Raw genomic sequence first — 12,980 nt, 5'->3', positions numbered from 1 at the left:
CACCATGTAAGATATGACTTCGCTCTTCCTTTGCCTTCTGCCATGATTGTGATGCCTCATTAGCCATGTGAAACTTTGAGTCAATTAAACCTCTTTCTTTTATAAATTACCCAGTTTCTGGTACATCTTTATTAGCAGTGTGAGAACAGGCTAATACGACAGAAAACAAATGAAAAAGAAGAGCAAGTAGACCTCATAATACTTAATAATAGAAACAGTTTTGTTTGATTTTATCTCTGTGTGTTAAATTTAGGCACTTCCATGTAATTTCTTCATAAGGATCAACTCATAATGATCCTTTTCAAAAGTAATGATATTATTTTTAGGAAGTGTGGCTCTGTCTGTTCATCCACTATTAAGCCATATATTTGTTTTTCCCCAAGAGAGGTCTTATATCTTGATTTAAGTTTTCAGGCCTCAAGTAACTAACCAAACTTGTAAATCTTGCATGAAATACAACTAATGGGGGAGGAGGGGCTAAAAATCAAGTGGTGACTTTGTAAGATAGAACTAAATATTTAGTATTAAGAAGGCAAGATGTGATGGTGGACAGATTATAGTCTGGGAAAAATCGGGGTTCTTTACAAGCTCTGTTCCACACTACAGGTTTGAGCAAAGTTATGAAAACTTTTGATCTAGTGTCAGCTATAAAATGAGAATCATACTATGCAGTGTAGTTTTAAGGATTAAATAAGATAGTGCTTATAAAGTTGCTGATACAGGAGCAGGCATAGGTGGAACTCAGTAAATAACAACTCAATAAATGGTCTCACTACTGAGGATATCAAGTTTATAAATGCACTGCTTATCTCACTTTGTTAAATTTTTAAGTGTTTATGTAGCAATTTGCCTAAAACGAAGTCCATTTTTCCTTCAGGTAAGATTTATTTTTGGACTTTGGCTTTTGTTAATTATTGTTTTATCTAGTTTTAGATGTCACTACCAGTCTATACCAACAACCACAGATCAAAAGCATGAGATTTAGATTTAGCTGAACTTCTATGAGTTTCTGAATGACTAAGCTTCATTCCAGGGAATAGTCATTGAGTGCAAATGAAAAAAATAGCAATAATTGCTAGAAAAAAATGATATATTTTCCAGATCACCTACAAAGGGAACCCCGTCAGGCTAGAAGCATCCCTGTTAGCAGAAATCCTATAAGCCAAAATAAATTGGGGGACTATTTTCAGCATTCTTAAAGAAAAAAAATCCAATCCTCATACCCAAACCTGGCAGAAACATAATGAAAAAAGAAAACTTTAGGCCAGTATCCCTGATAAACATAGACACAAAAATGCTCAAGAAAATAATAGCAAACTGAATCCAGCAGCACATCAAAAAGTTAATTCACCATATTCAAGTGGCCTTTATTTCTGGGATGCAAGGTTGGTGCAACATATGCAGATCAATAAATGTGATTCCCCACATAAATAGAATCAAAAACAAAAATCATATGATCATCTTAATGGATGCAGAGAAAACCTTTGATAAAATCCAACATTCCTTCATGATAACAGTCCTTTTTTTTTTCGAGTTTCACTCTGTTGCCCAGGCTGGAGTGCAGTGGCGCCATCTCAGCTCACTGTAAGCTCTACCTTCCAGGTTCACACCATTCTCCTGCCTCAGCCTCCCGAGTAGCTGGGACTACAGGTGCCTGTCACCAGGCCTGGCTAATATTTTGTGTTTTTAGTAGAGATGGGGTTTCACCGTGTTAGCCAGGATGGTCTTGATCTCCTGACCTCGTGATCTGCCCACCTTGGCCTCCCAAAGTGCTGGGATTACAGGCATGAGCCACTGCACCCAGCCTATAACACTCTTAACAGACTAGATATTGAAGGAACATACCTCAAAATAGTAAGAAGCATCTATGACAAACCCACAGCGAACATTACACTGAATGGACAAAAACTAGAACCATTCCCCTTAAGAATTGCAACAAGATAAGGATGCTCACTCTCATCATTCCTATTCAACATAGTACTGGAAGTCCTAACTAGAGCAATTAGACAAGAGAAATAAATAAAAGGCATCACAATAGGAAAAGAAGGAGTCAAACCATTTCTGTTTCCTAAGGATATGATTCTAGATATAGAAAACCCTAGCAACTCCACCAAAAGGCATCTGGGACTGATAAACAAATTCAGTAAAGTTTCAGGACACAAAATTAATGTACAGATTCAATAGCATTTTTATACACCATTAACATTCTAGCTGATAACTAAATCAAGAACACAATCCCATTTACAATAGCCACAAAGAAAATTAAATAACCAGGAATTCATCTAACTAAGGAGGTGAAAGATCTCTACAAAGACAACTACTGAAATAACTCAGAGACAACACAAATAAATGGAAAAATACTCCATGCTCATGGATTAGAAGAATCAATATAGTTAAAATGGCCATACTACCCAAAGCAATTTACAGATTCAATGATATCCGTATCAAAATACCAATTTTATTTTTCACAAAATTAGAAAAACCTATTCTAAAATTCATTTGGAACCAAAACAGAGCCCAAATAGCCAAAGAAATCCTAAGCAAAAAATACTATGCTACGAGGCTACAATAATTAAAACAGAATGGTATTGGACAAAAAAAAAAAAAAAGACACAAAGACCAGTGGAACACAACAGAGAATCCAGAAATAAACCCACACACCTACAACTATCTGATCTTCGACAAAATCAACATAAATAAGCAATGAAGGAAGGACACCCTATTCAACACATGGTCCTGGGATAACTGGCTAGCCATATGCAGAAGGATGAAACTGAGCCCCTATCTCTTACCATATATGAAAAGTAACTCAAGATAAATATTTAAATATAAGACCTCATACATATATACCATGGAATACTACACAGCTATAAAAAAAGAATGAAATAATGTCTTTGGTAGCAACATGGATTGAGCTGGAGGCCATTATGCTAGGCAAATTAATGCAGGAACAGAAAACCAAATACCACATATTCTTACTTACACGCAAAAGCTAAACATTGAGTATACATGGATACAAAGAAGGGAGCAATAGACACTAGGCCTACTTGAGAGTGGAGGGTGGGATGAGGACAAGGATTGACAAAGTACCCATCAGGTATTATGCTGATTACCTGGGTGACAAAATTATCTGAACACCAAACCCCTGTAACATGCAATTTACCCAAGTAACAAACCTGCACTTTTACTCCTTTAACTTAAAAGAAAATTTGGAAAGAAAAAAATAAAAACCATATAACACTGTAAACTATAAAAATCCTAGAAGAAAACCTAAGAAATACCCTTCTCGACTTGGCTTTGGCAATAAATTTATGGCTAAGTCCCCCAAAAGCAACTGCAATGAAAACAAAAATGGATAAGTAGGACCTCATTAAACTAAAGAGCTTCTGCACAGCAAAATAAATTACTAACAGAGTAAATAGCCTACAGAATGGGAGAGAATATTCACAAACTCTACATCTGACAAAAGTCTAATATCCAGAATCTATGAGGAACATAAACAAATCAACAAGCGAGAAACAAAAAATTCAATTAAAAATGAGCAAAGGACATGAAGAGATACTTCTCAAAAGAAGACATACAAGTGGCCAAATACATATGAAAAAATGCTCAACATCACTAATCATCGAAGAAATAAAGAAATGCAAATCAAAACCACAATGAGATATCATCTCACACTAGTGAGAATGAGGATTATTAAAAAATCAAAAAACAACTGATGTGGGCAAGGCTGTGAAGTAAAGGAAATGTTTATACACTGTTGGTGGGAATGCAAACCAGTTCAGCCACTGTGGAAAGCAATTTGGAGATTTTCAAAGAACTTAAAATATAACTACTATTCGACCCAGCTATCCCACTACTGAGTATATGCCCAAAAGAAAACACTTCATTCTATCAGAAAGACACATCTACCAGTATGTTCATTGCAATGCTATTCGGAAACACATGGAATCAACCTAAGTGTCCATCAGCAGTGGATTGGATAAAGAAATGCACATGTACACCAAGGAATACCAGGCAGCCATAAAAAAGAAAAATAATGTCTTTTGCAGCTACATGGATGGAGTTGGAGGCCATTATCTTAAATGACCTAATGCAAGAACAGAAAACCAAATACCACATGTTCTTACTTATAAGTGGGAGCTAAACTTTGGATACACATGAACATAAAAATGTGAACAATACACACTGCAGATAGCTAGATGGAAGAAGGAGGGAGGGGGTGTGGCCTGAGCAACCACTGCTGGGTATTATGCTTACTGCCTGAATGACAAGGCTCTTGGGATCCCAAGCCTCAACATCCTGCAATTTATCCATGTAACAAACCTGCACATGTACCCTTTAATCTCTAAGCTGAAAAAAAAAATTCTCAATGATTTTTAGGATCTGAACTGTCTTGAATAACACCTTTCTATAAGTTGTTTCACATTTCATCTTCCTAGGCAACTGAAAGTTCACCCAGGAAGCATACTGTGCAATTTTCTTTCAAAGGCCAGACCACGAGAGAGAACCAACAGGAGAGAAAAGAGAAGAAAAGAAAAGAAATGCATGTTTTTGGATCACCTACTCTCTATGTGCCAGTCAAAAAGCTAAACACTACACAATAGACCCAGGCATCACCTAGGACCTTCTTGCTTCTTGAAAATGGAGTCTTAATTTTCTTTATTAAGCTACTTATGTATATCGAGAGATATCACCACAGTTTTGCATATTCTCAAGTGCCTATCTTTTCCATGGTGATCAGTACCTTCAGCCAAAATGTAAAACTAGAGAAAGAAGAGTTTCCTGATCTGGGAACCTCCTTTTAGGATATGATATTTAACATGCTGGCAAGGACAACAGAGAATCATACAAATCCACTATCAGAATGGTTCCTAGAGAACTGAAAAGAAATGACCCATGTTGAGTGAGGTTGAAGTGCTTTGGTTACTATAGTAGGCGGCAGCAGTGGAGAAAGGGACTAATTGGCTCAAGGACTCCAGTTTAACCATGATACAAATAACAGACTGATGGACATTAAAAGACATTGTACAAAATTCCTGATCAGTATTCCTCAAAGCTGTCAAGATTATCAGAAACAAGGAGAGTCTAAAAAACTGTTATTGTCCAGAGGAGTCTAAAGAGATATAATAACTAAATGTAATGTGGTAGCCTGGATGAGATCCAAAAACAGAAAATGACATTAGATAAAAACTAAAAAAATTCAAATAAAGCATGGACTTCAGATAATAATAGCATATAAATATTGGTTCATTCATTTTAACAATTATATTATTATAATATGATAACAATGGAGGAAACTGCCTGGGGGACATATGGGAATCCTCACAAGGATTGTACCTTTTCTGTATATATAAAACTATTCTAAATTTAAAAATTTTATTAAGAAAAAATAGGCTCAGGTAAGTGAGCAAGCTAGACAGATATGTTATGTGATTAGCACAGGATTGGATTTTACCAACAGATCTGGAGGGTATACTATTCACCAAAACTAGCAGGAATTGCTGGAGAGAGAAATATCAACATCTCTGAGATCAGCTGGTTGGAGAGGCTGCCACAGAACTTGCCTTATTAATAGCAGTGAGAATGAAGAGTTCGTAAAGCAATGAATCTCAGTGGCAATAATTCACTGACAGAAACCAGATTGTCACCGGTTCTTTTAACAAATGGCAAGATCAGGGTGGCAGTCAAGGGGGCTTGAACCAGTGAGAATTGGAGAGATGATAAGTAGAACACAGTATCCCTAAGGGGATTGATACCTGGAGATCTGAAGCAACACCATCCTCAAAGTCTAAATTACAGTGGATCCACTGGGTACGTGAACTCACTGGTGATCATTTTCTCAGTCCATGGATGTATGCTTGTGATTGGTATTTTTGACAGTCGGAGTAACCCACACACGATGTCCTTTACCTATGATGTAATTGCTAATATAATGAGGAAACCCAAGTGGAAACCTCTGAAACTGCCTCCCACCCCGGCTAAGGTAGTAAATCAAAAACACCACATCCTAGAGGAGATGATACAGAGAATAAAACATTCAGAGATTTAAAAAGAGCATGGGTGAAAGTCCCTATCATACTTCTATTTTATTTGCTTGTCTGGACTGCTGTAAAAACTAGATAGATGCTGGAGAATGATATAAGATGCCACAAGCCCACTCAAGGAGTAGCGTCAGTCACAGGTATCGTGCCAAATAAGATATTTTCTCTACAGCCGATTGACGTAATATGGCTTTGGGTACGAGTTATATGACCATTAATTTGGTGAATGTATTCCTTCCTATCCCATCAGGATAGAGGACCAGAAACAGTAGACATTTACAAAAATTGACACTATATTCACAGTTTTACCCCAGGGTTATGTTAACTCTCCATCTTTCTATCATAACATGGCGAGGAAATCTGGGCTATCCCGACATCTTGCAGAATATCACGTTGATCTAGTATATCACTGACATATACTGATTGGCCAGAATAAGCCAGAGCAGCTAGCAAGCAAAAGCCCATGTTGAGGTACAAGTGCCGTAGAGGCAAGATACCCATATAAATATTTAGAGATCTACCACTTCAGTAAAATGTTTTAAGGGATATGTCAGTTTATTCTCTTAAAGCGGAGGCTAAATTGTGCAGGTTGTATATTCCTGGAAGTTGTTGTTTTTTTTTTTTTTTCTGGAGGCAACCCATTTCACACCTAGGAATACTTTTCTCATCTACATATTAGACATCATGAAAAAAATGTCAGCTTCGATGGTGGACCAGAGACAGACAACATTCTGCAGCAGATCTAAGCTTTAGTACAAGCAGGACTGCCACTATGGCCACATGATCTCAAAAAATCTTTAGTGATGGAGACGTCACTGGTGAAGAAAGATGCGTTGAGGAATTTACGCCAGGCCCTAGTGAGAGATTCAATGGGTAGACTTTTGGATTCTGGACTCTGGTAGAGATGAAAGCTTGGCCACTGAGACCAAGTGACCATATGTCTAGAACTCCCCATTAGTCATGTTGGACCCACCAAATCTTACAGCCAGGCAGTAGTTCCAGCAGGAATCCATTATAAAATGGACATTTTTCTTTCTGGATTGAGCATAAGCAGGACAAAACTTGATTTAAGGACAAATCAGCTTAGTATGTAAATGAAAGATGAAACTAGACAATGGTTGCCATGCCACCTCACTCAGGGGGGCCTCCAGATGTAAGTAGATCAGTAAGGCACTTGATGAAATAGAATGAATGAATGAAAATAGACAATGGTTGCAATGCTGCCTCACTCAGGGAGGCCTCCAATATAAGTAGGTCAGTAAGGCACTTGATGGCAAGTTGATTATTTTGGGCCACTTCCAACTTAGCCTAGTGATTCGTTCTAAGAAAAATGGTCATTTAATCCAAGAGCAGATTTGTCTTTCCCGGTCAAAGAACTTCAGACAGCACACCAGCCCCCGCCCTCGCCTAAAAAAAAAAAAAACCACTGCCTTCTTTTTTTGATTTACACATGTTACACATGTAAGAAATTGCACTTGGGCTTTTAATGTGGAGCAGACTTTACACTGGGGCTGTTTACATCACTGCAAAGCAAACTATTTGAAACTAAATACTAGCCATCCCCATTCTTCCTATTTCTTTATTTTATTTGTTTGTTTATATTTTGCTATTTTTGTAAGTCATCCTCTCCCCTTTCTTTGCCTTTTTCTTCTCTAGCTTTTTTCTCCTCAGGAGAAAAATACATCAACCATTTAATCAAATACAAGTTCTCCCATTTTCGTTTTCAGAGTAAATCAGCTCTGTATAGTTTCTGCCTAATTCCATTCTGTGCCTCCCTTTGACCTCCCTCGATTACTAAAAAATGTAGAGAAAGCTTTGAGTTAATTCTATTACAGTCCCAGTCCTTGTTTGGTATGGGAGTAAGAGTGTTTGATCTTTGAGATACAGATATCATAAAATTCAGACTGATACTGCTGCAAACAAAACCTTTGAATGCCATTTTTTAGGATATACACACTAATATAAAATTTAACTATCTGCTACTCTGATTTCAGATTTAGATGTACCTGATATCCACACTGTCTAAAAGATAGCACTGTAAAATTTAGGCATAAATTTATTTGAGAAAGAGTCAACGTTTGCTATAATAGCTACATTTCAAAGTCACCCAGTAAAAGAAAAAAAAAAACAAACCCATGGTTGGGGTTTGGGAGAACTGGTTCAAGTCTCACTAATGAGCTAGTGTCTCGGCTTCATCTTCTACAAAATGAGAGCGAATAAATAATAATGTCTGTACACTTTCTGCCTCATGAAGTTGGTATAATACTTAAATGATAGAATTAATTTAAAAATGAGAAATAATTTAGAAGGATTTTAGTTTATTAAATGAGACTTGAATAGGACTTCCATCATCAAAGATATTATACATACAGAAGTATACATATGTGCATATTACATGTATATGTAGCTTCTATGTTCAGATTTATTGATGGTGAAGGGTTTTTGGAAGCTGTAGCTCTATATTAGGAAATAGCAAACTGTAACCCTCATAGGATTTTCCTGTTCTTATAAGTAAGGTTTTATTAGAACACAGCCATGCCTAATCAGTACTATTGTTTCTAGTTGCTTTCCTGCTACAATGGAAACAGAGACTCTTTGGCCCACAAAACCTAAAATATTCACTGTCTGTTTCTTTACAGAAAAGGTTGTCATCACCTGCTCTAGGTGCTAGATACGCAAGTTGTATGCTATATAAGAAATATATATATGTATATATATGTAAGCATATACATATATAAATATATTTATATAGCTATATATGAAATTTAGTATAATCTTAAAATTATACTGCAATGTGAAGTGGAATACTCATGCAATTTTCCTGATCATTTAGGCCAAAAACATGTTCTTTTCATCATGTCATTATTTTGGATGAGGAAGTTATAAGAACTTAGTGAACCAGATAATTGCCTTTGTCTCTACTTTATTTCTGCTGCTCATGAAATGTTGGACTAGGGACTTCTCAAAAAACATTTACAAGTCTCTCTCTCTAGATCTCTCTCAGAAACTGCAGAAAGCCCAAGAAACCATTCTTCCCTTTCTGCTTCCATGTAACTTCAAATATTTACTGTGAAGTTTTGGGAATGTATATATGTATGTCTATATCCACCATCACATATTTATTTAGATGACTACCTCTTTTTGCAGTGAATGTGACTATTATGAACAGGCTTATGTTTTTGCTGGAGCTTAATAATGAATGAGGATATTAGTCATCAAAGAAGTATAGAAAATCCATCCTCTGATCACACTTTACAAAAAGGAGTTCATTATTAGTTGCTTCTTTATCCAACAGGTTATAAGCTGATGAAAGACCTTTAATGTTCATTAACACAGAAAAGGGAATTTGCATTTCACAAATAATTCATAGTTATACAACTCATAGATTTTAGATTACATTAAAAAATTGATCAGAAACAAAAGATAAGACTAATAAATTCATGTTTACACTTGGAAATTAAAATGTAAGCATTAGACGAACATAACAATTTTCTGATATTTAAACTCACCAGAATTCAGGCTTTCGCTAAGAGCAATGGTTATATACAAGAAAAAGTATTATATAAGGAACCTGCAGTACAGTGATCAAATGGGCCAGGTTTTGGCTCATCAACCTCTATGATATGGGCCATTCATAGAAATAGCTAATTACAATTTAAAGATTTGCTGTGAGGTTCAAATGAGATTGGGTCCATCAGCAGGTTTTAAATATTGGATTCAGTCAAGCATAACAGAAAAGTAACAGAACCACATCTTGTTATGTGCTAATATGTATGCAGTAGCCAGAACACATGAGTTCAAACGCAGATTTCACCACTTTGGGCAAGTTACTCTTTGGGACTTTCCTCATGTATAAAACAGAAACAGTAGTAACCACAGCCAATATTTATGAGGTTTACATAAGATAATATATGCAAACTGCTTAGCCCAATGTCTGATACATGACAAGTACTTAACAAATGTTAGTTACAGTAATAATTATTATTATACAAGCCGTCTATGTTACACTTAGATACCTATTTTGCTTAATTAGTGGTTTATGTTGTGACTCTCCTATACCAACATCAACTGATGTTGTTCCTAACAGTTTGGTTAGATCCTGGAAAACTGATATCTTGTAGGAAATTAAATATATCATTGTGGCCAAGAAAGTTATAAATTGGTTTTCAAAAAATTTAATTTCATACTCCATGGTAAAAATTTTTTATCATACTTCTAATAAATATATATTGTATATATATTATGATATATAATATATATTAGACTTATAAATTATTTACATATACTATATATGACTTATAAATTATTTACATATACTAATATGCAAATTGTAAAGCATATTCCAATATAAACATTTAGAAGATTATATAATATATATTATGATATTAGATATATGATATATAGACATTAAATATATGTACCATATATTTTGTATTATATTTAAATATTATAAAATTAGGATACTTATATATAGATGGAGAGATGGATGCCCTAATATTTTTTCCTATATCCCAATAGGTTCATCAGTGAAAATAGCATTTCTTTACAGACCATTGTACCAGGCTTTCAGAAGTAGGTTGGGAAAGAAAGCCATGGGTATAACTGATTGTGTCTGGGTGTTTCAAAATGTGTTGATTAACTAGCATGTACTTCATAAATACAAATAATAGTAGTCATAATTAATAAATATTCAATGTAAAGTATATTCCAGGCACAGTGCTATGCAAATTGCATATTCTTTCATGCAATACATACAACCACCCTTTGAGGTAGATAAAATTGTATAATTCATTTTACAGATACAGAACATGAGAGTAAGAAGGTTAAGTAACTTGACCTAAATTACTATCTAAGAAATAAATAGGATGACACTTTGCAACCATGTCTTCCTCCCATGACCAGTGTCCTTTTCCTTGGTAAGGTCATAATAATGATTATTTCTATCTCCATTAATATTAAATGCTGTATCTATTGAGCAACCGTTATTTGCCCTCACTGTGCTAGGTGTTGCTCATGAGTATAGATAAAACATTTGTTCAGCAAACTCCTTTGACAAGTAAGCCATTTCAGAGAAGGTGAAACTATAAGAGTAAATGCTAGTAGAATTTGAAGGGTGAAACAATGAATGGAAAAAAAAATCCGTTAATATAGGAATTTTAAGTGGGAATATCTAATGTTTAGTTAGAGATTTTTTTTCAAGTATTGACATGTAAGACACCTTTTATTCTTCCACATCTTCAGTGACCTTCACTATACACTTAAGTGTTTTGTGTTTACTTAATCTCTCTTTCAATCACCTCTCATCCTTCTTTCTCTCCCTTTTTCTTTTCTGATATTCAAGGACGGGACCCTATTTTCTGATAAAACCATTACAGAATTCAGAAGCGTGTGGGAAGGGAAGTCTTCACAATCCTGAACAAATTCAGAAAAAACAAAAGTCTCATGACCAGAATTGAACATGAGAGTGTAAAATTCAGTTTCACCTGAGGAAGGATTTGAAATTCTAGGGAGTATACGATGGAGCTCCCATGTAATCTTATCTAGATCTGGATGGTTAGAAAATGTCATGTCATTTATTTTTCACAACCTGTGAGGCGGCTGCTGCTATCCTGACCACGTTGTACATCAAAGTCTGGTCATGAAGATGAGTATGGGTTCACCAGGAGTTCATATATCTTTGACCAGATTGTGTGCCTAATGATAACCAAAGAGAAAACCACCTGTACTCTCATGAAATGAGGTCAGGTTATTAAAAAGTGCCCTGGGAAGTGGAGCATCTCTGAGATATCTCTATTAAAGTTATAAGTCCTCTCATCATCATCCTATATAATGGAAATTCAAGCTAATGTTTAATGCTCACTTTGTGAGCATTGGGGGCAGGTCTAAGAACTTCACATCTATCATGTATTTTAATTTTCCTAACAACACTGAGAAAATACTATTACTATTTTTAGCTTACAGATTGGGAATCTGGGTACAAAGATAATAAGTTGTCCAAGGACACAAAATTATTAAAAACTGACTTTGAAATTCATACCTAGAAAACTTGACTTCAATTCTTATATGAGTAAACACTATTATTTATACTCCCTTTTCTTTTTGAAGGGATGAGAGATAATAATAGGAATTTATACATTACATACATGTGAAACTTTAAAACATCTAATAGATGCCATTTATTGAATAATTATGATGCATCATGTTAACTAATAGGTACACATTGTTTTATTCAATGTTATAAACACTTTTCAAGATAACATTAATTTTACCATTTTATTGTCAGGGAACTGAGCTTCAAAAGGATGAGGTACTTGGTTAGGGTCATGCAGCTGGCATCAGAAGTCAGATTCCAATTCAGGTCTGTAGGACCCTTTCAACTTATGTTGTTTCCATAAAGCAATGCTGTATGTTTAGTTTCAGTGAGTAATCTCATCTAGTAGAAAACAGTTTGAGCACATTCTTCCTCTTTAATATTTGAAAGGATGCATTGTGCATAAGAAATGCAGCTATTGGATGAGAGTTTTTGCCTTCTAATACCTTGGGAGTGGCAGTGGAGATTATGCCCAGTCCAAAGGCATCACAGAGACCTTGTAGTGTTGGAAGTCAGAGGACCCTCCACAACAAACACCATACAATATGCCTGAGATTAGACTCTCCATATCTTCTCTTTAAAAAGCAAAAAAGAATTTTAGAATATTTCAAGAGAAAGAGAAAATTATTGCAAAATATCAAGTGAGGTTTTACGATCAAATGAGAGTAATATCCTTGTTTTCCTCTTACATGTTCAAACACTCATTCTCTTGCAAGGTCACTTTTTAGTCTGTTTTCTAAGCATGGTGCCTTCCCAGAATTTCACCTTTAATCCTCTTGCATGGTTACTCTGTTGAGTGAATATTGTTCTTTCTCTTCTACTCTTCCTTTCCCTTCCCAAAATAA

Source organism: Pongo pygmaeus, chromosome 9 (assembly GCF_028885625.2).
Source record: "Pongo pygmaeus isolate AG05252 chromosome 9, NHGRI_mPonPyg2-v2.0_pri, whole genome shotgun sequence".
In the NCBI taxonomy this organism is placed as follows: Eukaryota; Metazoa; Chordata; class Mammalia; order Primates; family Hominidae; genus Pongo; species Pongo pygmaeus.
This window is presented reverse-complemented; position numbering follows the sequence as displayed.